The sequence below is a fragment of the Helianthus annuus genome, chromosome 16 (assembly GCF_002127325.2).
Source record: "Helianthus annuus cultivar XRQ/B chromosome 16, HanXRQr2.0-SUNRISE, whole genome shotgun sequence".
Lineage (NCBI taxonomy): Eukaryota > Viridiplantae > Streptophyta > Magnoliopsida > Asterales > Asteraceae > Helianthus > Helianthus annuus.
In genome coordinates, this window is record NC_035448.2 from 108625727 (window position 1) to 108651623 (window position 25897).

Here is a 25897-nt window from a genome sequence, read left to right on the forward strand (position 1 = left end):
TGATCGCAGTCTATGGAATAATTCACTAATAATTAATCGTAAGCCCGTTTAATGTAATTCCAGTTGGAGGATCACGGTGACAACGGTGACCATCTACAGTATAAATTTCATGATCTAACCCTACACAGAATTTAAGTTATGACTGAAAACAGGATGCATATTTCAGCAGCAAAAATTCAGCTTAAGCTGCTGTTACGAAATGGTTCTTTAAAAATAGGAAACGGAGTCCAAAAATTATGATTCCAGTGCCATTAGAACCGTATTTCATAATATATAAATCCAGACTTCAGAAAATACATTTTTCATTAAGTTATGATGCGGTTACAGCCAGTTAAAGGCGGCTGGAAAAGCAGATCAGCAAGCTGTTTTCAGTCTTTTAACATTATAAAGTGTGTTCGATTGATTCCGTTAACATGTTTAGCGATCACAATAATACTTACAGCAGATTATTACTTATATATATCAGATTTATCAAGCATCATCATATTTCATCATCATTTTAACACTACTTAAACCATACTTCATCTTTAGTTAGTTATACTTCAAGACTTGTTTAAGTTTCTTTAGAGTTCCTATCTTTTTGATCTTTAACATCATTAACCACTTAAATAACAAGTAAAATACAAGGATCTAAGTGCTTACCACTAGCACAAGGCTAGGAGAGTTCGAGTGTAGAAAAGTGGTGGATAAAAGAAAACGAGAGTGGTCCTTCGACTTCCGAACGCACCAAGCTTCGTTGTTGACCTCCTTGCACCTTTGTGTATGTATGGTTTGCTTGCAAGAAGCTTGAAGGTGGTGGTATGAGGGCTGATGGTGGCTGCCGAAATGAAGAAGAGAGGGAGAGGAGAGTGAAGCTTTGGTGAAGTGTTTATGAGAAGTGAAGTGGTGATCTTATGGGTACCTTTAAAATCCATAATCTCTAATTACCCAATGTATAACATGTATGGAAGATATTAGACAACTATTAATAAAATAATCAACATTGTAAGGGTGTGTCCCCCACATGGGGACCGATCGGTTATAGGGGGGTTTGGTTTGATTTGAACTTCATAGTTAGAGTTTAGTTGGTTTAGTTAGAAGGTTAAACTAACTACTTGTGTGTTATGTATTATAGCGGGTGTTAGGGTATTTGTCACACCCCTATTTTCCACGTGTCACCGGTGGGCCCGGTGGGGGTACCGTGACGTAGTTGATATCGTCATAGTCAAACAATACAATATTAAATGCACAGCGGAAGAAAAAGATAATTATATTACAATCCAATATAAAGTAATATCCAAGTATTACAAACGGAATGTAAAGGATCCACAGGCGGATCAAAATAAAGAGGAAACTTATTCAACAAACTTTAACATCTAAGCTTGCGAGACTTCTATTTGATGCTAGGAGAGACCAGCCTATTACGCGTAGTACCTGCACTTAGTCTTTTTGGGAAAATACGTCAGTTTACACTGGTAAATACAATTTAACTGACTTACTTTGAAAATGTTTTAAAAATTGATTTGAATGCCCGCGGCACAAAACTTTTTATAACTTGGGATACTTATTTGCTTAATAATCTTGTAAAAGAATTACATGTTTGTTATGCGTTCAGTTGCCCGGGTCGTACCGGGTTAAAGATTAATAGACACACCACTTAATATAATTCCGCCGCGAGACTTCTCTCGTCCGACGATTATACTTCATTGAAATGCACTACGGGTGTACGCCTACACCCGTGTGCTAAGGTCGTGGCCATTCTTTGAATGATGCCAAGGATATCCGGGACATGGTCATTAAACCCCCAAAGGCGTTAAACAAACAAAACATCATTTTTAAACGGGTTAATTTGACAACACTTAGCCATCAACTGGTTAAGGTCAGTTCCCCGACCAAGCGGTATTTTATATACCGTACCCCAAGCCCGTATAGGGAAAATAAGTTAAACGTATTTACCTGAGCAAATTTATACAATTTATCCCAGTCGTATACCACCAGCAAGTACAGATAGCTTTTACTGGGCTCCTAAATCTGGAACGAAGGTTTTTAATAACCTATTAGAATCCTAACGGGTCTTTAAATAAGCCTATGCTTAGACCGGTTAGTTTTCAAACGGAAGACACGGTTCAAACGCATGATAAAGCGAAGACCGGTTTAGAATGTGGTTTTGACCCGACAAGCTTGTATGCTTGTTTAATATGGGTAACTTAAAACCCGACAAGCTTGTATGCTTGTTTAATATGGGTAACTTAAACACATTCTGAATTTTGAGACAAAAACGATATGGTTTGACCCGTTTCGGTTAATATATGCAAACTAGTTACATACGTCGATCCAAACGCGAGAAGTGCGTAATGGGTAACCAAAAGAGTCATATACAGGTTTCCTAAGTCAATATGCCTTAAATATGATGTGATATCAGTAAGATACCTTCCGTTATGCCCAAAATGAATTTAAAACCAATTTATGCCCCGAAGGGGTATTTTGGTCTTTTTAAAGGTTATAAAAGAGATCAAATATAAATCCGAGGTTCAGGTCTGATTTGATTAGTAAAGATACTTAGTTTACTAAGTTACATCAGTAGGGTATTACCTATATGTGAAATTTATCATTTATAACCATACTATGCACTGTAGGGGCATTTTGGTAATTTCACATAGGCTTAAAAGGTCAAAACTGGAAACCTAAGTTTAAATCTTTTCCTTACTGTTAAAATGTAAAAATTTTCTGAATATATCAGTAGGCATCAACCCTTATATGTTTAAAATAGTTTTGATACATACTATGCGTTAAAAACGCTTAAAAAGGCGATTTAGAGCCATTTCCGGGTTTTCAAAGAAAAGCTGATATTTTTATTATTCCAGAAGCCTCAAAATACTTTATTATCATATTAGATCAGTAGAAAAAGGTTTGGGGTCAAAAGGATTTGTAAAACTCATTTTATAGCCCAAAAGGGCAAAACCGGCAATTACCGAATCAAGCTTAAAACCTTATGTTATGCTCAGCCTAAAAATAATTAAAAATCTTTAAAATCCCAAAATATTATTTTATATCAGTGGGTAAAAGGTTTGGTATCAAAAATTGGGTTTAGATAGGTTATACGCTAATTATGCCGTTTAATTAATAAAAAGCTTTTTAATTACGCTATTGAGCATAACTCCTAATCTAGGCCTCCAACTGATGTCAAATTTTAGGGACATGTTTATATATCAGTAATAAAGGTTTCTATTCTTTCATATTTTCAAAAATATCATTTCATAGTCAAAAGGGCATAACGGTCAATAGTTAGGCATATAACGGAAACTTGCAATGAACAGGATAACTAAGGATCCAGGTTGTATAACCTCGGAGGGTTATACTAACCTATAACCTGGTCCTAAAAGAATCCTAAGGCATATCTAAACTAAGCTAAATCGGGTCAGAACTGAAAGTCAAAGCAAAAGTCAACTTTTGCGACTTTCGGTTCCGAACCAAGCCTATACTTAGAATTGTCGGGTTGAACATGCTTAGGCATGTTCAACTAATATTTACCAAGTTATTAATGTGGCAAAACTGATTTTATGACTTTTAATTTAATAGTTATGCATTTTATTTATTTAAGACTAACCCGTTTCACTTTCATTTGACCCGACAATTAAACTAAGTAAATGATGCGTGTCAGTGTGTATATGTTTTTAATAAATAATTAAGCCCTTTTTACACTTTTAACCAAGTTTTAAATTTATAAAACACGATATTCACTAACACTAAACACACATATGGGCAAGTGCACCCATCGTGGACGTAGTATAGTGTTGGTAAGATACCGAGGTCGTCCAAGGACACAAGAGCTTTTAATACCGGTTTATCCTCAACGTCTAACCAAATCAAAAAGTTAGAAAAATGTTTTAAACTAAGAAAAATAAAAACTAACTAAATGCTGAAAAATAAAATAAAATAAAAACAGATAGACAAGATGAATCACTTGGATCCGACACGTGTATTAGTATAACCTTTGATTATTTTTGCACTTTTGCACTTGTTTAAGAGATTATCTTAGTTATTGTAGTAGGCCCCTCTTTTGAAGGCGACGTTACCCTCAACCCAGTAGTTTGAGTCAGCAAGGATACAATCCTAAAGGGTCGGATTATTGAAAGATAATGAATTAAGTTATTAATGCAAATTATGGTAGGCCCCGCTTTTGGCGGTGACGTTACCCTCGGCTAAGTAGTCTGAGTCAGCAGGGATACAGTCCTAAATAGCCGGGTTATAGTATTAATAGTAGTTAGCTTATGAGGGGGTCAAAGAGTTTGGATCCCCGCCATCCAATACCTATGGGCATTGAAGGAGATCCTACTAAATTTGACCCAGGTCCCAAGCAGGACCTCTAAACGCTGAACAAGGGCAAGACCCTTACCAAACCGTTCCCTTAACCCCCGACCAGGTAGCCAACATACCTCCATATAGACCGTGGAGATATGAATGGTGAAAATCTTTTATTTTATATAGACAGTAAAATAATGCCAAGACACCACGGACAAACGATAAGGAAAGATCACCTTCAACATAAGTAACAAGTTATTAAAGTCATTAATACAAAACCAAATAAAAAGTGCAAAAGATTAAAAATAAAAAGTATTATACTAAACACTTGTCTTCACCAAGTGATGTAAGAGACTTAGGCAAACATGGCCTTGATTGTCAAGAACTCTTACGATCAATCTTGGATCCCGAGACGACTCACACACTCTACGATGGACAATGGATGATGGTGGTGGATGATGGTGTTATGGTGGTGGTGGGTGGTGGATGAGGTGTGAGAGAGGTGGTGTGCCAAGGGATGAGAGAGAATGAAACCAAGCTCCTCTATTTATAGGCTGGACAGAACGCTGGACACGGCCCCGTGTCCGCTGGACACGGCCCCGTGCCCGTCTGACACTCTCTCTCTTCATTAATTGTAATTGCGAATTACAATTAATGCGCCTGCTGTACTTTCAACACGCCCCCGTGCTCGCTGGACACGGCCCCGTGCCCAGCAATGGAAGCTTCTACTGGTTTGTCTTATCTGCTGCTTCCTGGGCACGCCCCCGTGTTCGCTGGACACGGGGCGTGTTCAGACTCTGTTTTCTTCTCTTTGTCTTGGGAGGTGCCGTTGAGGGTCCGGGCAGTCCACTTTTGTTCCTTTTCTCGTAATTATGGTAGAATTAGTGGTCTTTTTGCTTCTTTTGTGATTTTGAGCTCATTTCATCCTGAAAATACAAAAGGAAGACAAAAACACTCTTTTTCCAACATTAGTACTTAAAAAGGGTTAGTTTTATGCCTTAATTGATGTGTTTTATATGTTGCATTTTACACACATCAAATACCCCCACACTTGAACTTTTGCTTGTCCTCAAGCAAAACTCTTTTAATGTGGCTTACACTCCCAAATGGAATAGGTAGAAGAGAAGTTTTTTTTTTTTTTTTTTTTTTTTTTTTTAGCTTGTCCTAGAGTGTCGGGAATCCAAGGTTTGTATAGGTTTTATTTTTATTTTATTTACAATCCTATTCGTCATGATTTATTTTGAACTTTTCATAAGATAAACTACTTATTTGGGCATAACATGCCTTTTTTAAAATTCCATTTATATACAAGTTCACATACCTCACGGGAGATCACTCAATCACTCGGCCGAAGGTGTATATTTAAGTGAATCGCTCGAGAGCGGCACGGACTTACGTTTTCCATAGGCTTGCCAAGCGATCAATCCTCCTCCTTTTTAACTTTTTACCTTTGTAAATATCAAGAGGACTTTTGGGGTGAAGGCTTGGGTTTAAAGGTGGGTAGTTGGTTAGTGGTTAGTAAAAAGGGCGAAAATCGTAACAAGTGTCGGTTTTCATAAAATACCTTATTTTTAGTGACATTTATTTTTGAAGTATTTCTCCAAACAAGCTTTTGTAGCTTTTGTTTGTTTTTGACTTCATTATTCATATTTTTTTTTCGTCACGTAAAGGGTATGTTTATGAAAAACCGAGCTTGTTACTAAAATAAGGGTGAAAAAATGAAAAAGGTTTTTGGTGGGTAAAAAAAAAATTGTTTTGGGGGTAATGAAATGAAAGGTTTAGGCTCAAAGGGGTTTTTCTAGGGGGATTTTGGGTAGGTAAAAAAAATGAAAAATAATGGTTTTGAAAGAAAAATAGTTAGTCCTAATGCCTCCATCTTTTACTTACTTGGGTTTAAGTTGGTAAGGACCGGGAATGTATCGTCGTGGCAAGTTCTAGATTTGTAAAGACCGAGCGGCTATTCACACAAGAAACGAAAAATGAGCATTTAATCTAAATATGTATATTTTTATGCTCAATAAAGGCTCAAAACTCACTTTTGTGGGAATGGGTTTTTAATGTGACCAAGCATATATAATCGAATTTTTAACTAGACTTCTTATACCGTTTCATAATTTTCTTATGTTAGTTCTTTTTATCACGACGCTATCGGTTGTAAAAAAAAAATATAACCCTTTTATAACTTGTTATTCCCAACTTAAACTAAGACAAGTAAATAAAAAAAAAAATTGAAAAAGTTTTTGAAAAAATTTGGGGTGTTTAGCGGTTCCAATAGAGTTTTGTGTAAGGCTTGTTTTAGGATTTTGCAAAATTTCAAGGTTTTAGCATTCCCCCCCACACTTAAATTACACATTGTCCTCAATGTGTCCAAAAATAAAGTTTTTGGTTGATTAGAATATGTAAAAGTGTGTTTAAAAACAAAGTTTTGTGTTACTGGCGCCCTGGACACGGCCCCGTGTTGACCGGGCACGACCCCGTGGTCAAGTGCCAGTAACAAAAATTATAGAATTGAAACAGAAGCCTGGATACGGGGGCGTGTCCGCTGAACACGGCCCGTGTCCAGTTACCTGAACTGGGTGATTTCCTGCAGGGGGCTCAGCACGGGGCCGTGTTGGTTGGGCACGGCCCGTGTGGAGCCTTCTGTTATGGAGATTTTGTCGGTTTGTTCTGTTCTTCTGCATGGTTCCATTTTTTCTCGTTCCCTTTTTCATCCATTACCACCATGAGTGTGATTTATTCTGTAAAAACTAAAAGATTAGACTAAACTAAGGATAGGTCCGCGGAATGCCTCCGTGGTGCGCCACGTTTATAAGGGTCCTTGGCTAGACCCGATTCCCGGTCACACGTCTTTTGATTGGAGTGCCTTGCCTCCCAAGTTACACCGTCGGAGAGCGGCATCCAAGCTTGAATCAATAACCTTCATGTAGTGGACCGGGTCGTCATCCTCTATTCTCTTCCCAACTCCAAACTTTACCTCATCGTCCCCATATCTCAAAGTTAGTGTCCCGTCATTCATGTCCACTACTGCTTGTGCGGTGGCAAGGAAAGGCCTCCCTAGAATAAGGGGGACCTCGGTGTCTTCCTCCATGTCGAGTATGACAAAGTCAACAGGATAAACGAATCTGCTTACCCTTACCAAGACATTCTCGATGACACCTTGCGGGAACTTGACCGATCGATCAGCGAGTTGTATGCTTATTTTTGTAGGGCTTGTGGTTCCCAAGCCAAGCCTTTTGAACATTGAAGAGGGCATGAGGTTAATGCTAGCCCCTAAGTCGGCCAAGGCATTGCGGACGGGAGATTCCCCTATTGAGCATGGAATCGTGAAACTTCCGGGATCGATCTTCTTTTGGGGTAGTTTATTGAGTACGAGGGCAGAGCATTCTTCGCCTAAGTTAACTAATTGCAAATTTTCAATTTTCTTTTTATGTGTAAGGAAGTCCCTCATAAATTTAGAGTATTTGGGCATTTGGGTTAGGACTTCGATAAAAGGAATATTGACATGCAATTGTTTTAGCAAACTTTCGAATTTTGCGAATTGCTCATTGGTTTTCTGACGAATTAACCTACCGGGGTACGGAACTCGAGGGGCCTTGGTAGGCTCTGTTGATGGGGGAGTGTCCTTCTCCTGCAGATGTGTTGGCGTTGATTCTTCCGTTGCTGGAGGTACTTCTGCAGGCCCTACGGTGCGGTTTCGTAGTGTGATGAGGTGAACTTGCGCCTTTGGGTTGGTTTCGGTATTGCTAGGTAATGCGCCTTGTGGTCTTTCGGAAAAATTTTGAGCTAGTTGATTTATTTGTTTTTCTATGTTTTGAATGCTAGCTTGTTGATTCCTAAAATTTGATTCTAATTGTAGGAATCTTTCCGAATTTTTCTTATCAGTGTCGGAGACAAGGCGAGATATGGTATCTTCGAGCCTCTCTCTTCCACTTTGTTGAGTGAAATTTTGCGACTCATTTCTTGATTGCTGAAAGTTCGTTCGTTGCGGTTGTTGGTTACTACTATTGCCGGGCTCCCTCCAACCAAGGTTTGGGTGGTTTCGCCATCCTTGGTTGTAGGTCCCTGTTGGAGGACCCGACGGCCTAGGTCTATTATCAATGTAGTTTACCATTTCTTGTTGTTCATCCGTTTCTTTCATGCAACTCCAATTTTCATGTGACCCACCACACCCTTCACAAGCCATGACCGAGACTGTTTTGGTCATTTCTAATTTTTTTATTTTTGAAGAAAGGGCCTCGATTTGGGCTTGTAAAGAGGTGCTTTCGTCTACCTTATGGGCGCCCGGGGCGATAGATTTATTTCCCCGGGGAGTGTGCCACTGAAAATTGGTTTGAGCAATTTCCTCAATCTGATTATATATTTCGTGTGGGCGACGATTACCTAAAAGTCCCCCGGAGCTAGAATCAAGTGTCTGCCTAGTATGTGGCAACAACCCATTGTAGAAAGTGGATACTTGTTGCCATATTGCGAGGCCGTGATGGGGACACTTGCGTAATAGCTCCTTGAACCTTTCCCAAGTTTCATATAAGGATTCCCCGTCCTCTTGTGAGTATGTGTTAATTTCAGCCATTAATTTAGCAGTTTTAGAAGGAGGGAAATACTTATATAGAAATTTTTGGGCTAGTTCATCCCAGGTGTTTACCGATCCAGCTGGGAGGGTGTTGAGCCAAGCTTTCGCTCGGTCTTTTAGTGAGAATGGAAACATACGAAGGCGGATGGCGTCGTTTGATGCTCCATTGATCCGAAAGGTATCACATATTTCTAAGAAATTAGTTATATGTAGATGGGGATCCTCGTCCGCGAGCCCGTGAAAGGTCGCGGAGTTTTGGAGCATTTGTATCAAGTGCGGTCGAAGTTCGAAGTTATTGGCTTCGACATTCGGGGCATTGATAGCGGCGCCGAGATTACCTACGGTGGGCCGTAAGTAATCCATGAGGGTACGTTGGTCCGCCATTGGGGGTGGATCACCCGAAACCTTCTCTTGGTTTTTGGCTTTTAACCTTTTTCTGAGAAAGCGTTCGGGTTCTTCTAATGGTTCCTTTATGTCTTTATTGGAACTGGAGCTCATACACTACGTGAAGTTGGTGTCGGGTTCCAAGTCCTGCAATAAAAACAGAAAAGAATGTTGGTCAGAAGGTTCACCACGGCCCCGTGTCTAGCGAACACGGCCCCGTGGTCGGAGTTACAGTGGTTGTTTTTCAGATCCCAGTTACTGGAAGTTGGACACGGCCCCGTGTTGCACCGACACGGCCCCGTGGTCAGCCTTCTGTAACTTGAAAAACAAAAACTGCCAGTAACGTTGCTGAGCACGGCCCGTGTCCGACCAGGCACGGCCCCGTGCTGAGCTCTGCAGAAGCTGAAAAATCTAAAAAAAATCCTAAAAATTAAAGAAAAATAAAAAGATGATTAGGCCGTTGATTCCTAACTTTCTTAAAATCCTTGTGTCCCCGGCAACGGCGCCAAAAACTTGCTGCGTGTCAGTGTGTATATGTTTTTAATAAATAATTAAGCCCTTTTTACACTTTTAACCAAGTTTTAAATTTATAAAACACGATATTCACTAACACTAAACACACATATGGGCAAGTGCACCCATCGTGGACGTAGTATAGTGTTGGTAAGATACCGAGGTCGTCCAAGGACACAAGAGCTTTTAATACCGGTTTATCCTCAACGTCTAACCAAATCAAAAAGTTAGAAAAATGTTTTAAACTAAGAAAAATAAAAACTAACTAAATGCTGAAAAATAAAATAAAATAAAAACAGATAGACAAGATGAATCACTTGGATCCGACACGTGTATTAGTATAACCTTTGATTATTTTTGCACTTTTGCACTTGTTTAAGAGATTATCTTAGTTATTGTAGTAGGCCCCTCTTTTGAAGGCGACGTTACCCTCAACCCAGTAGTTTGAGTCAGCAAGGATACAATCCTAAAGGGTCGGATTATTGAAAGATAATGAATTAAGTTATTAATGCAAATTATGGTAGGCCCCGCTTTTGGCGGTGACGTTACCCTCGGCTAAGTAGTCTGAGTCAGCAGGGATACAGTCCTAAATAGCCGGGTTATAGTATTAATAGTAGTTAGCTTATGAGGGGGTCAAAGAGTTTGGATCCCCGCCATCCAATACCTATGGGCATTGAAGGAGATCCTACTAAATTTGACCCAGGTCCCAAGCAGGACCTCTAAACGCTGAACAAGGGCAAGACCCTTACCAAACCGTTCCCTTAACCCCCGACCAGGTAGCCAACATACCTCCATATAGACCGTGGAGATATGAATGGTGAAAATCTTTTATTTTATATAGACAGTAAAATAATGCCAAGACACCACGGACAAACGATAAGGAAAGATCACCTTCAACATAAGTAACTAGTTATTAAAGTCATTAATACAAAACCAAATAAAAAGTGCAAAAGATTAAAAATAAAAAGTATTATACTAAACACTTGTCTTCACCAAGTGATGTAAGAGACTTAGGCAAACATGGCCTTGATTGTCAAGAACTCTTACGATCAATCTTGGATCCCGAGACGACTCACACACTCTACGATGGACAATGGATGATGGTGGTGGATGATGGTGTTATGGTGGTGGTGGGTGGTGGATGAGGTGTGAGAGAGATGGTGTGCCAAGGGATGAGAGAGAATGAAACCAAGCTCCTCTATTTATAGGCTGGACAGAACGCTGGACACGGCCCCGTGTCCGCTGGACACGGCCCCGTGCCCGTCTGACACTCTCTCTCTTCATTAATTGTAATTGCGAATTACAATTAATGCGCCTGCTGTACTTTCAACACGCCCCCGTGCTCGCTGGACACGGCCCCGTGCCCAGCAATGGAAGCTTCTACTGGTTTGTCTTATCTGCTGCTTCCTGGGCACGCCCCCGTGTTCGCTGGACACGGGGCGTGTTCAGACTCTGTTTTCTTCTCTTTGTCTTGGGAGGTGCCGTTGAGGGTCCGGGCAGTCCACTTTTGTTCCTTTTCTCGTAATTATGGTAGAATTAGTGGTCTTTTTGCTTCTTTTGTGATTTTGAGCTCATTTCATCCTGAAAATACAAAAGGAAGACAAAAACACTCTTTTTCCAACATTAGTACTTAAAAAGGGTTAGTTTTATGCCTTAATTGATGTGTTTTATATGTTGCATTTTACACACATCAGTAAACGTGGTAATTAGGAGGCGACCTTTTGAGGGTTAATCGCCTACCTAATTACGGTCACGTATCCATGTTCGTTGCGAACTATGGCTTAACTATTTAAAAGTCAAAGCGTTTATTGAACGCTTGACTTTTCGGCTATAACCGCTAAAAATTTAAACTAAGCACGAAAAGGGACTTACAAAGGGTCCAAGCAAGGAGGGTTGATCCTAAATTCTCAGGTATGAAGAGCAAAGTCCCCAACTTAGAGAATTCAAGATCAAGGTGCAAAAGAAATGAAGTGGGGAATGGGTATTTATAGGAAAACTAGAACCGTTAGGATCGTTCATCGTAAAACGAGCTTCGATCTCATCCGTACACATGTGCCCATGGTTTTGTGAAACCATGGGAGCCCATAGTTTCATTAAAACCATGTGCAAATGAGGGGAACAGCTGGAACAAGCTGGAATTTAGATTTTTCATTTTGGTCCCTTCCTAAGATAACTATGGCGAATGACAATTTTGGTCCCTGAACTTCAGAATCTTGCATTTTGGCTCATTTTTGACACGTTTAAGCCACGCTAACCTCATTTCAAGGATCTAAAATGAAGCTAAAGTATAGGGAACTCAAAACATGCTCAAAAATATTTTGGATGTCGGTTCGTTTGGTCGTACGGTTGCGTTGTTCGGTTAATTACGACGGAAGTCGTAACGAATGCAAAAACGATCCAAATTACGCGACGAATGGAATTTTATCATGCCAATCACTAAAATAAAATATTTTAATGATTACATAAATTTTTGGATGTCCGGATGTATTCAGAACGTAAGATATGCACGAAAATGCAAACTTGTGCACTTTTGACACTTTTAGTCCCTGCATGACTTAAAAGTTTATTTTTGCGCACCAAACACCTCTAAGCCTATATCTAAGCTATATAAAGGATAATTAGGGTATGTTTAACTCATGGACATATTCCAGAAGGTCCGTTATCAAACGATTCGACCTATTTTTTTCGTTTGACGCAAATAGTCCTTTAATTGCGCAAAGTAGCGCGAAATGCTGTTTAATGATATCCAAGCTTTCCATGGCCCATATTGATCATTCCCAAGCATGTACATAATGTTACTACGCTCTCGTTCGCTTAGATGGTCACCGAAAGGCGTAGATTCAAAAGTTGACGCTTTAGGCCCCTCTAATGCGCAAACTTGCGCATTTCATTAATTAATAGCATTGAAGCCTTATTTAATTCATATTAAGCATTCTTGGGAGTATTATTAAACACCAAAATGCTTCGGGTTCCCTAAAAGGTCATTCAGAGGTATAATTAAACATATTGACACTTTTAGTCCCTTATACTTACAAAGTTGCGCGTAACGTCACTTAAAGGCACAAAAGCCTTGGACGGCCAACGATTGGCATTCCTGAGAGCATAATCAAATATCATGAAGCTCTCGGTTTGTTAAAAGGTCACTCAGAGGTAAGAATTAGCATGTTGACGTTTTTAACCCTTTATTGCGCAAACTTTCAATTAAATACACAAACGACTACACTTGATCAACTAGTGGCTTATTTGTGAATATAAAACCATAAAAGGTTATTTAAAAACTTATTTAAGTTTTGTTAATACTTCCAGTTTGTTTATAATTAAAGTTTTTCGATTTTTCGAAAATTTAGTCCCTAAATTTCAAGGTTTGACTTTATTAGGGTTTATTACACGTGTCAATACATCATTGAACGTGATTTTACGAGGTGTTACATCCTCACCCCCTTAAAAGAAATCTCGACCTCGAGATTTGCTAAAATGATGGAAGTACTTTTTGTCGCATAATGGACTTAACTTCTATAGCATATCTGGGGCTTTTCCAAGCACCCCAGTTGACCTTTATAATAGGTATATGTATTCCTTTTGGAGCTTCTTAACCTGCCGATCCTCGGTTGATACAGGTTTCTTATTATATCATAAATCTGCATATCATTATGTGATAATGCATTTTAACTTATCGATGAAACATATCCTTAAATTATCAGTGTGGGTCGCATTGCGAGCTCCACTAAGCTCCTTATATAGGTTTTAGCTTATAGGCTATTGACCTTTGCTGCATTCGATTTCCCGAATGTTCCTATATATATATATATATATATATATATATATATATATATATATATATATATATATATATATATATATATATATATATATATATATATATATATATATCCAGGGCTTAACTTACCATGAGAAATTAAAATTTAGCACACCCTTCTTAGGGTGATACCTTTGATTGAACCTTATTCCTTATTAAGGACTTAAGAAGGTTGCGACTTTTATCAATCCTCAATTCTTCTGCCGATTACTGGAAAATTTTAAGATGATTATGAATTCGAATGATCTTATTTGTTGTTTTCAATGCAACTTTCAGATCCTGATAATTGGACTTACCATAATGTTCTAACAATAGACGTTTAACGTTCCATCTATACAAGGTCTCCAAAGGAGCAGCCTTGATATTTAAATAACGACTATTATAGAAAAAGCTTATCTTAAGGTGAGATGGTTATTCCAACCACTGCTTAAAACCAATCTTAAGGAATAGTTAATCCTTACTGTTAGTCGAACAAGTCGACGATCCTGGGCAGTTGACGTCGATTCTTAATCGTTGCCTAAATAGGGTTGCGGTAATCATTGCATAAACAAAATGAACCGTCTTTCATAATTAATAATACCAAACTCTTAGAATATTGAGTTAGGCTATATGAACCTCTATCTTAAAACTTGCTTAATCAGGGTTCCGATTCTTCCAATGATGATACTAGTTATCATGGAGATTTAACAATAATGCAGCCCTAAACGGGATGTTAATCTTATCTCTACTTGCCTCTAAGGAGGTAAACAGGGTAATCTTAGGAGAAGATAATCAAAATACAAAGAAGTTACATATATTTTCCAAATCTCATACTCCAGTTCATTTATCTGTGCCTGAATCAGATAAGTGGCACATTCACATTACGAGTCTATGGATTCCCTCAATCAGAGACATTTACTTGGACAATTCCATTGTGGATATCTTCTTTGAATACCATTAGTTGACTTTAGTATCATATGATTATTGGGATATCTTTGTGGTTCCATGCATTAAACCTCCATGTTGATCAGGCATGGAAGCAATCTATGGAACTTGCTAAGATACACCAACCCTCATATGGCGCTTTTTGTCATACCATCTGGATTTCTTAATGATAGAGATCAGGAGATATCGACTACATATGTTGACGTAACTCATCTGGAGAGATAGTACATTAGAATTATGACTGTAGGTCGCTGACAGGAACAGAAGAAATGGTTCCTATGATTTCGCCTGTAAGTTTTACCTTACTCTTAACATCAGGGGTCCTTACGGGAAAGATTTTTTAAAATTTGCTAAGCTTAGGGTGTTATGAGAAACTTATCAGTACCCGAAACCAACGAAATTCTTAGTAATAAAATCACAATAGGGGATTTATCTAGTATCATTATTAATGTGAACTGCCTCTAATCATACATCAGGAGGGTTAAACACCTCCATTCTTAATCCTTTTAAACTCAGTTGTAGAATCCTTAACAATTTTAGGGCAGACTCAACTTTGATATGTTTTTTCTTAATGAATAGCTGAGGTAGATCCATAATGGATTTATAACAAGCAGGCTTTGAAACTTTAATGTGCCCTCTCATTGCCGATGCTAACCACTAATAGTTATTGCATTAAGCTTAGATTTCTGGGTAAACTGAATAGAGCACTATCTCAGCCAAAGAAACAGGATTTGAAACATACTGTTTATGGTCTAAAAATTTTATGGCGCGGGTCAGAAAAATTCTTATTCCACCTTTTCCATTTCATGATGTGAATAATAGGTTACCCTAATAAGGTCCTTACTAATTAAGGATATTGCCATTGAATGACGGTGGTGCATACCTCACCGTGTACTTTCCAGCATAACCGCTGATACGCCTAATGGTTTCTACTTCCTCCAACAATTTCCTGTAATTGATGGCCCCCCTTTTTACTATTGAAGTCTCTTGACTTCCAAGAGACGAAGTACTTGTTAAGTACATCCTAAAAGGAATGGCTCCTTGCCATATATGATTTTGTTGGGTTTATTCTTCGCATTTGAAGTATGAACATAGCTCTTCTCATGAGCAGCGATATGTGACCAGCATTTGGCTTCTTGAACCTTTTCATGACTTTTCTTATAGCCTTTCTAACAGCTGTGTTAATTACAGTTTTGGAGATTAACTCCATTAACATTGAGGTTCACAATTGATGCACCATTAACATTTGTTACATTTCTAACATCGCCACTGTTGTTGTCTCTTCTGAGTTTTCCATACTCAAAGCTTTGGTGTTAATTTCCAAATTCAACAAGTGCTTAGGCAATCCATACCCAGTGTCTCCTCGAATTGTCAAGGGCTCACCATAAGGAGTCTTAATAACTACTTGCTTCTTATCACACACAATATGGGCTTGGTTTTAAGACAACCAATCCATTCCTATTACTAAATTGAGTCCCTCTATTTCAAAGGAAACAAGGACAGTGGAAAAGAATGGTTCTTGATGGATATAAAACTTCCATCTAATGTTAATGAAGCAGTCTCTGAGGTACCATCGACCAATTCTTCTTCATACGTAATGCTTAGAGTTTTAACAGGCAGATTTAATAAATTACTAATTCTATTGTCTATAAAAGACTTATCTGCACCTGAATCAAGTAATACTCTAGCATGAACGTCATTAATCAGGAAGGTACCTGTTGTGACATCGCCATCCTTAACAGCCTTTTGAGCATTCATTTGAGAGCCTCCAACTTTGGTCTTCTTAGCCTCCCCAGGCTTGTTGGTTTAATTTGGGCAATTAGTTTTCGATGTGCCCTATTTCCTTATAACCATAGCAGGTTGCGTCCTTTCTATCTTGGCACTCCAAAGATTTGTGCCTTTCTTTATTACAGATTTCACAAGGCTTAGCTTGCGAATTCCAAATGCCCTTCTCTTTAGTCGCCTTCTTTGGGCAGCGGGTCTTTATGTGCCTCTTCTCGCCACAACCATAGCATGTGGCGTCCTTCAAGTCCTTGCATTCATGAGTCTTGTGATCTGTCTTCCTATAGATGCCCCATCTCATGATCTGCTTTTGGATGCATTTTCCGAAGTGCTGTTTCCCGCAGGTTTTACATTTGGGTTTTGCCTTATTTGGCTTGGGCTAATTATAATTTGGACTAGTCTTACCCTTTTTGTAACCCTTATTTGGGATATTCTTGCACTTCCGCTTATGATCCTTAGATACTCGGTCCACTGCTTTGTTTATGGCTATATCTAACACAACTTGTAGCTCAGCGCCCGCTAAGATCAGTCTTACAGTATTACTCTGATCAACTGGATGATTGTGGGCTTCATATGAATCCGCCATGATGAAGCTTTGAAGGCTAAAAACCGGGTAATAATAATTTACTTAATTATATAGCAAATCGTCGAATTTTTTATGATAAAATAGCCACGGTGTAATCAAACCTTAAAGGCCATTAGATAGTATAAGATTTATTTGATTATGTTTTGCCTAGGTTTTTAAATAAACCATCTTTGGCGTTTACACAAAATCTAATCCTTCTTATTAGACAGGGGATATAAGTCACAACTGTCAATGTCGTACAGACACTTTATACAGCACAAGGGCTTGTTTTAAAGGATTCTTTAGATGGCACAAAGCCTTGTCACAAGGACAATCTAAAACATAATCAATGATTCCTTTGGATCGGAAAATTTCATAACTCATTACCTTTTGACAGGAAGTTATGAATAACTATCTTTATCATGGATACATGCCCATAGGCATATGTCACACCCCGATTTCCACGTGTATCACCGGTGGGCCCGGTGGGGGATTACCGTGACGTAGTTGGCAACAATATAGTCAAACCACACAATTATATAAATGCACAGCGGAAGCTTAAAGATAAATAAATACTTCAACCTCTGGTTGTAATATCAAATGTATTACAGAAGTCGAATATATCCACAGCGGATCAAAATAATAATAAAATATTGTTCATTCAGATACGGCATCGAGTTTGCGAGACTATTCGTGATGCTTAGGAAGCTAATACCAGCCAATTTCGTATAGTACCTGCACTTAATCTTTTGGGGAAAATACGTCAGTTTACACTGGTAAATACATTCAACTGACACATTTGAAAATGTTTATTAAAATTGATTTGAATGCACAAGGCACAAACTCTTTTATAACTTGGGAAAATTTTTAAAATCTTGTGAACGTTTTACATGTTCTTTTATGCGTTCAGTAGCCCGGGTCGTGCCGGGTTAAAGATTTATAGACATACCACATTGCGTAAAACCGTAGTATAAAAACCAACGGCTACGTCTTTTAATTTAATGTCGACAATGTATACCGGGTGTACGCCTACACCGGGATGTCGATGGTCGTGGCCATTTCGTAAAATGATGCCAAGGATATCCGGGACAACGGTCATTAAACCCCCCAAAGGCTTTTAAGAAACAAAACTGTTTAAATGAGCCGATCATATTATTTAATTAACCACTTAAGCGATGGAAAAATATAATGCTCAATCAAGCGGTATTAACATACCGTAACCCAAGCCCGTATAGGGGAAATAAGTTAATGTATTTACCTTTGCAACTATTATTCCTTAGTTTGATTAAATCACCGATAGCTTTTACTGGGCTCCTAATCTGGAACGAAGGTTTTAATTAACCTCTTAGAATCCTAACGGGTCTTTATATTGGTCGTAGCCTAGACCGGTTGGTTCCGGAATATAAATATGGTTTAATCGCGTGAAAAGGCGAAAACCGAGAATGGAATGTGATTCTGCCCCAAACAAGTTCAGAGACTTGTTTTATATGGGTTCAAGGTTCACACTCTGGATTTTGGGGTTCAAATAATATAATTTGACCCGTATCGACTAATTTATGAAAACTAGTTTCATAAGCCGAACCGTGCGCGCGATAGGCGAAACGGTTAACCATGAGAGTCTTACGCTTATTTCCTAAGTCAATATGCCTTAAAGAGGTTGTGGTATCAGTAGGATACCTTCCGTGATGCCCGTAACGAGTTTAAGTTAATACTACGCCCCGTAGGGGTTTTCCGGTCATTTTAAAGACTTTTAAAGAGCTTTTCGAGTTCTACAGGAAATCTGAGTTTCCCAAACATTTTATAAAGTCTAAAATACTTTATTTACTATTTAAAATCAGTAGCAACTGGAATCGGGTCAAAAGACCTTGTAGAACTCAAGTTTTGGCCGAAAAGGGCATATTCGGTATTTACCGAACCGTAGCCATAACCGCAGGTTATGAGCAAGGTAAAAATTATTAAAAATCTCTAAAATTCCCAAAATATTATTTTATAACAGTGGGTAAAAGTTTTGGTGACGAAATCTTGGTTTAGATAGGTGTTATGCTAATTGCGCATTTTATTACAAAAGTTTATTTTAATCGCGCTATTTAGCATAACTCTCATTCTAGACCTCGGATTGACGTGAAACTTTAAGGACATGCTTATAATTTAATAAGCAAGGTTCTGGTCCGTTCACGTGTCCGAAATACTCGTTTTATTTTCAAAGTGGCGTTACGGACAACTTTTAGGCGATTAACGGAAATGCGCAAAAGACTCGGATAACTCGTGAACCGATCACAGAGGTTTGTACCATCATGTAACCTGGTCCTAAGAGAGTCCTAAGGCATATCTATACCTCACTAAAACGGGTGAGAACTGAAGTCAAAGCAAAAGTCAAACTTTTGCGACATTCGGCTCCGAACCGGGTCAATATAGCAAATGGTCGATTCAAACGAGCGCAAACAAGTTTACATACTTATTATCATGTTTTATGATTATCAAAACAGGTTTCATAGCATATACATTACAGATTATGTACAAAATGGCAAAACGACTTTCTGTTGACTTTTTAAGTGCGCGTTTGACTCGATATTTGACATAGTTAGAGTGGTGATCAGAGGGAACTCTTTTAGGGGTTTATTACCCACATAAATACCAACTCAAAACTACTTTTGATCCGACAATTCACTGGACCATTTGTGAATTATCGTTATGACAACCGTTAGTTACGACGGTTGAGTTTATAAGCTAAATCTATGGAAATATAAGACCAAAATGGATTTGAACGACTTACAGAAGTTGTATCTTGCTTAGAGAGAAGAGAGGAATGCTTGAGAGCTTTGGAATGATCAGTAGTTGAGTGTTTGAGTTGTGTGAATGTTATGAGCTCAATGTGGCTATTTATAGTGCAACAAAGCCCTCAAGATCATTACACAACAACCTACACTGATCATGGATGATGGGCAGGTGTCCCATAGAGCTATGGGTCGAGTATAGGGTGCCCATGCCTCATTTATTGGCGTTTTGATCATTCACAAGCTCAAAAGGCAAGAAACTACAAACATTCTGCATCTGGGCGTCTAATGCGGCCCGCATGGAGAATCCATGCTGCTTTTACGCGGGTCGCCCGATGTGTAAAGATCAGACGCGTATCTCAGGTGGCTCGCGGCCCGCCTCAACTTAACCCGAAACTTCACGCGGGTCGCGAGAGGTTAGATTTCCAGAAATTTTAAATCTTTTGTAATGATTATCAGAATCTAGTAATTAATAACGAAATCTTTCGTAATGATTTACCTGACCTTTCGGGTTTGAAGGGGTAACTTTGCGGTTTGGCCCTCGGTTAATTACGACTAAGGACCTCGTGTTATTTACCCGCGTTGTTAAGTCCCCGGTTAGTTTATTAATTATTCAGAAAGCCTTAACTTTCATTATTGATGCTTTTAACCCTTCTTATACGAATTCGTTTATAACTTTCTCGTTTTAAAACGGAACTTCGCGGAGTTTATACAATATGTTCTAGTGAGCGTATAATACTGTTACAAAGCCTCGGGAGCGTTAAAGGGTCACTCAGAGGTATATTAAACATGTTGACACAGTTAACCCCTGTAGCTTGTGATCTCTCACTTTCTTCCGCGTTTCGCTTCCGTACAATCCATGATTTATTCGTTTGAAGGTACAAGCACCATTTAGGGTTACTATACAGTATATTTACCCTTGTTTGACGTTTATAACCCTTGAATTTATATACTTTCAAGGTTTGTCAATATTAGTCCTTTATTTAATATCAATGCCACGTGTAAACAAATGACACGTGTTAACACGTTATTGGACACAAAAATTCGAGGTGTTACATCCTCACCCCCTTAAAATAAATCTCGACCCGAGATTTACTCAAATAAATAGGGGTATTTTTCTTTCATTGTGTCTTCGACTTCCCACGTATATTCGGGACCTCTACGAGCATCCCATTTGACCTTTACAATCGGTACGTGCTTTCTTCGAAGTTTCTTCACCTGTCGATCTTCAATCGACAAAGGTTTTTCTACAAACTTTAAGCTCTCATCTATATACACATCTGTGTGTGGAATCACCAATGATTCATCGGCGAAGCACTTTTTGAGATTGCAGATGTGGAACACATTGTGAATTCCATTGAGCTCTTCAGGCAAATTCAATTTATAGGCGACCGATCCGACACGTTCAATGACCTCAAAAGGTCCTATGTACCTCGGACTCAGCTTGCCCTTCTTGCCGAAACGCATTACCCCTTTCCAGGGCGATACCTTAAGCAACACCTTTTCACCCACTTCGAAGTGAAAATCCTTACGCTTTGGATCAGCGTAGCTCTTCTGCCTATCGCGGGCAGCCTTGAGACGTTCCCGTATCTGGACAATCTTGTCCGTTGTCTGGAAAACTATCTCTGGTCCCGATAATTGGACCTCTCCTACTTCCGCCCAACAAACAGGCGATCTACATTTCCTACCGTATAATGCCTCGAAAGGCGCAGCCTTTATACTGGTATGGTAGCTATTATTGTAGGAGAATTCTATTAGGGGTAGATTCTTATCCCAGTTACCACCTAAATCGATCGCACATGCACGAAGCATGTCTTCTAACGTCTGTATAGTACGCTCACTTTGACCGTCTGTCTGTGGATGGTAAGCCGTACTGAAGTTCAAACGCGTGCCCAAAGATTGCTGGAAACTCTTCCAGAAGTGAGACGTGTATCTAGTATCCCGGTCGGAGATAATAGACACAGGTATGCCGTGTAAGGCTACAATCTTATCAACATAAAGTTGGGCTAACATATCGGAGCTATACGTCTCCTTGATGGGTAGAAAATGAGCTGATATAGTCAGCCTATCGACTATGACCCATATTGTATCGTTTCCTTTCCTGGTTTTGGGTAACTTGGTTATGAAGTCCATAGTTACGCATTCCCACTTCCACTCGGGAAGCTCAGGCTGTTGTAGCAAGCCAGACGGCTTTTGGTGCTCGGCTTTGACTTGAGCACAAGTCAAGCACTTTGCTACATGGGCGGCCACAGACTTTTTCAAGCCTATCCACCAATAGTTCGCCTTTAAATCTTGATACATCTTGTCTGCACCAGGATGGACAGAATATTTGGAACTATGGGCTTCCTGGAGGATAACATCTCGTAGTCCTCCATAAATCGGAACCCATATACGTCCGTTCAGTCTAAGGATTCCATCCTTGCTAAGAGTCAACTGCTCCTCAGTTACTCCTAACTTTTCATTAGGATAATTAGCTTCCAACACAGCCTCTCGCTGTGCAGCTAAAATCCTTTCAATTAAATTGTTCTTGACCTCAATGCTCTTGGCATTGATTCGAATAGGTTTTACCCTTTCTTTCCTGCTCAAGGCATCAGCGACCACATTCGCTTTGCCGGGATGGTACCTGATCTCGCAATCATAGTCATTCAAGGTTTCCATCCAACGGCGCTGCCTCATGTTCAACTCCTTCTGGTTGAACAGGTGCTAGAGGCTTTTGTGATCAGAATAAATCACAAATTTAATACCATAAAGGTAATGCCTCCACAATTTTAGTGCAAATACAACGGCACCCAACTCCAAGTAGTGGGTGGTGTTATTCTTTTCGTGCACCTTTAGTTGCCTTGAAGCATAGGCAATCACCTTGCCCTTCTGCATAAGCACACACCCCATGCCCGTGTGTGATGCATCGCAGTAAACTACGAATTCATCTGTACCTTCCGGTAATGTCAGCACAGGTGCGTTGCTTAGCTTTTGCTTCAGTATTTCGAACGATTCTTGCTGCTTTGGGCCCCAATTGAACTTTTCTTTCTTCTTGGTTAAGGAAGTCAGGGGCGCAGCAATCCTTGAAAAATTTTCAATAAATCTCCTGTAGTATCCTGCTAATCCCAGGAAACTACGAATTTCGGTAGGCGTCTTTGGCTCTTGCCAGTTCATGACTGCCTCTACCTTAGCGGGATCCACCTGGATACCACGCTTACTTACAACGTGACCCAAGAATTGAACCTCTCGTAGCCAGAATTCACATTTCGAGAATTTGGCGTAGAGTTTCTCACGCTGTAGTAATTCGAGAATGCAACGGAGGTGCTTCTCGTGGTCAGCTTGGCTTTTGGAATATATAAGAATATCGTCGATGAAGACGATGACAAATTTGTCCAAATACGGCTTGCAGACGCGATTCATGAGGTCCATGAACGTAGCCGGTGCATTTGTGAGCCCAAAAGGCATCACCAGGAACTCGTAATGACCATAGCGAGTCCTAAATGCTGTCTTATGTACATCTTCATCTCTGACCCTTAGTTGATGATAGCCCGACCTTAAGTCGATCTTTGAGAAGTAGCTCGCTCCTTGCAGCTGATCGAATAGATCATCGATCCTTGGCAAAGGATATCTATTCTTTATGGTAACTTTGTTCAGCTCACGGTAATCGATGCACAGCCGCATCGATCCGTCCTTCTTCTTTACAAATAGGACAGGTGCTCCCCAGGGAGATGAACTAGGTCTGATAAAACCTTTTGCCAACAATTCATCCAACTGGGTTCTCAGTTCCTTCATTTCAGTAGGAGCTAGCCTGTAAGGTGCTCTAGCTATAGGAGCTGCTCCTGGTATGATATCTATTCTGAATTCCACTTGTCTATCTGGTGGTAAACCAGGTAGCTCTTCGGGAAAAACCTCGGGATATTCAGAAATGACAAGAAGATCCTCGATCTTCGGCTTAGGTTCTTCAATTATCACCTGAGCCATGTAAATTACACAGCCTCTGTTCAAACATCTAGAAGCTTTGAGCATAGATACGTCCTCGGGTAATCCGTACTGCGTATCTCCTCAAATGGTAAGTGATTCACCACTCGGAGTCTTTAGCACTATATGCCTTTTGCCGCAAATGATTTGGGCCTGATTACGGGATAACCAGTCCATGCCTAGGACTATGTCGAAACCCGCTAGATTGAAGGGAAGTAGAGATAGAGGAAAAGAATGGTTCTTAATGGACACTTCACATCCCTCTAGCACAGTGGAGACGGTTTCTATCGTGCCGTCTGCTAACTCTACCTCGTATTTCATATCTAGGGTCTTGATCGGCATGTTCAATAGTTTACAAAACTTTTGGTCTACAAAGGACTTATCAGCGCCAGAATCGAAAAGTACTCTTGCAAATATATTATTTACGAGAAAAGTACCTGTAAGCACATTGTCGTTTAGCACAGCCTCCTTTGCATCCATGCGGAAGACTCTAGCATTTGTCTTCTTAGTCTCCTCCGCCTTCTTGGCGTTCTTAGGGCAGTTACTCTTGATATGCCCCTTTTCATTGCAACCGTAGCAGGTTGCGTCCTTGATTTTCTTACAATCCACCGTCTTATGATCCTTGGACTTGGATAGTCCACAGGAAGGAGTCTTTGGTTGTGACTGTGAATTCGATGCAAACCTGCACTTCCCAGAGTGGGGTTTCTTGCAGATTTTGCAGTTGGGCCTTTCACCAGCTTGCCCATCTTTCTTCGTCTCAGCCCCTCTCTTACCGTCACCATTTCCACGGTGCTTCTTTCCAGATCTTCGTGAGGTATCATCCTCACGTTTTCTCTTCTCAGCCTCCTTGCTCCTTAGCGTCCTCAGACGAACAGCATCTAAAGTGAGAGACAAGGAGAGGTCAGTAACTGACCTGAAGGTTGTCGGCCGAGAGGCCTTTACACTCGCTTTTATCGCAGGCTCCAAGCCCCCAATGAAACGGGCGATTCTTCTAGATTCTGGTGTCACAAGGTACGGAACCAGGCGAGACATCGTATTGAAGCTCGTCAAATAAGCCTGGCAGTCCAGGTTCGTCATCACCAGTGACACAAAGTCAGCTTCAATCTTCTCAACCTCATGCTGAGGGCAGTAGTTTTCCTTAATGAGAGCAATAAATTCCTCCCATGTCATCTTGTATAAAGCAGACTTACCTGATGCCTGCACCAACGCTCTCCACCATGCCAGGGCCTCGCCCTTAAATGACTGGGACACAAACTTCACCACATCCTTCTCTGCGCACCCACTGATGTCCACAATAGTGTCCATCTCATCTAGCCAGGTGATACAATCAACAGCACCTTTCTCCCCCGTAAATTCCCGGGGCTTACAAGATACAAAATACTTGTAGGTGCAACCCTTGGCACCAGATGCATCAGTGTACTCTCGTTCACGACGAATACTATTTTCAGCTGACGAGTGATTGTCTTCATCCTTCTTGGGTTGAGAGGGTGGTTTGGAGTGTGTCTTTGGTTTGGAGGGTGGTTTTGATACGGTTCTGCCTTGGGACTCAGTATATTGACGATCCAGAGCTGCCTGAACAGCATTGTCAATCAGAGCCTTTAGCTGTGCGCCTGTCAGATGCATTGGCGCATTGTCGTAGTCATCTTCATTTGTATGGCTGTTCTCTCCATTTGGATCCGCCATTGTAACTTAAATCTGTTACAGAAGATAACAAAATTTTATTCAGGAGATTATTATATAATTGTCTTTTATGACAATTTGTCAACCATGGTAACAGAGACCATATTTGGTTAACTTATTACTTCATTAGATATTAGGATTTGAATATATCCTATTTCAGCTATATCAATAATATTGGCGGCATAAAGCCTAATCACGATGATGTTTTATAATATTAGCCGAGATTTCAGAGAATCAAAGGCATAGAGGTTTGAACCGTAGTTCTCTTACCCCTTTCTGGCAGGGAGTCATAGACCACCACTGTCCTTTGTCTTTATAAGACAATTATTACGGCCCATAGGCACCACACCACTAATGGATGTTTTAATAAGGTTAGCCCGTAGGCACTACATCACTTAATAGATGTTTTAATAAGATTGGCCCGTAGGCACTACATCACTAATGGATGTTTTAATAAGATTTGATCACCTTCATTGGTGATTTAACCCTCGATTTATAAATCATTTAGTTGGGTTTTTGAAATCCTTAAAGGATTATTGTATAAGAATGACGCGCGTGATCTTAACGAATCACATCTGCCATGATTGTTAACATGCTTGCAGCGGTTAACAGGGAATCTGAATCTTTTAATTAAGTCCTACCATCTTGGC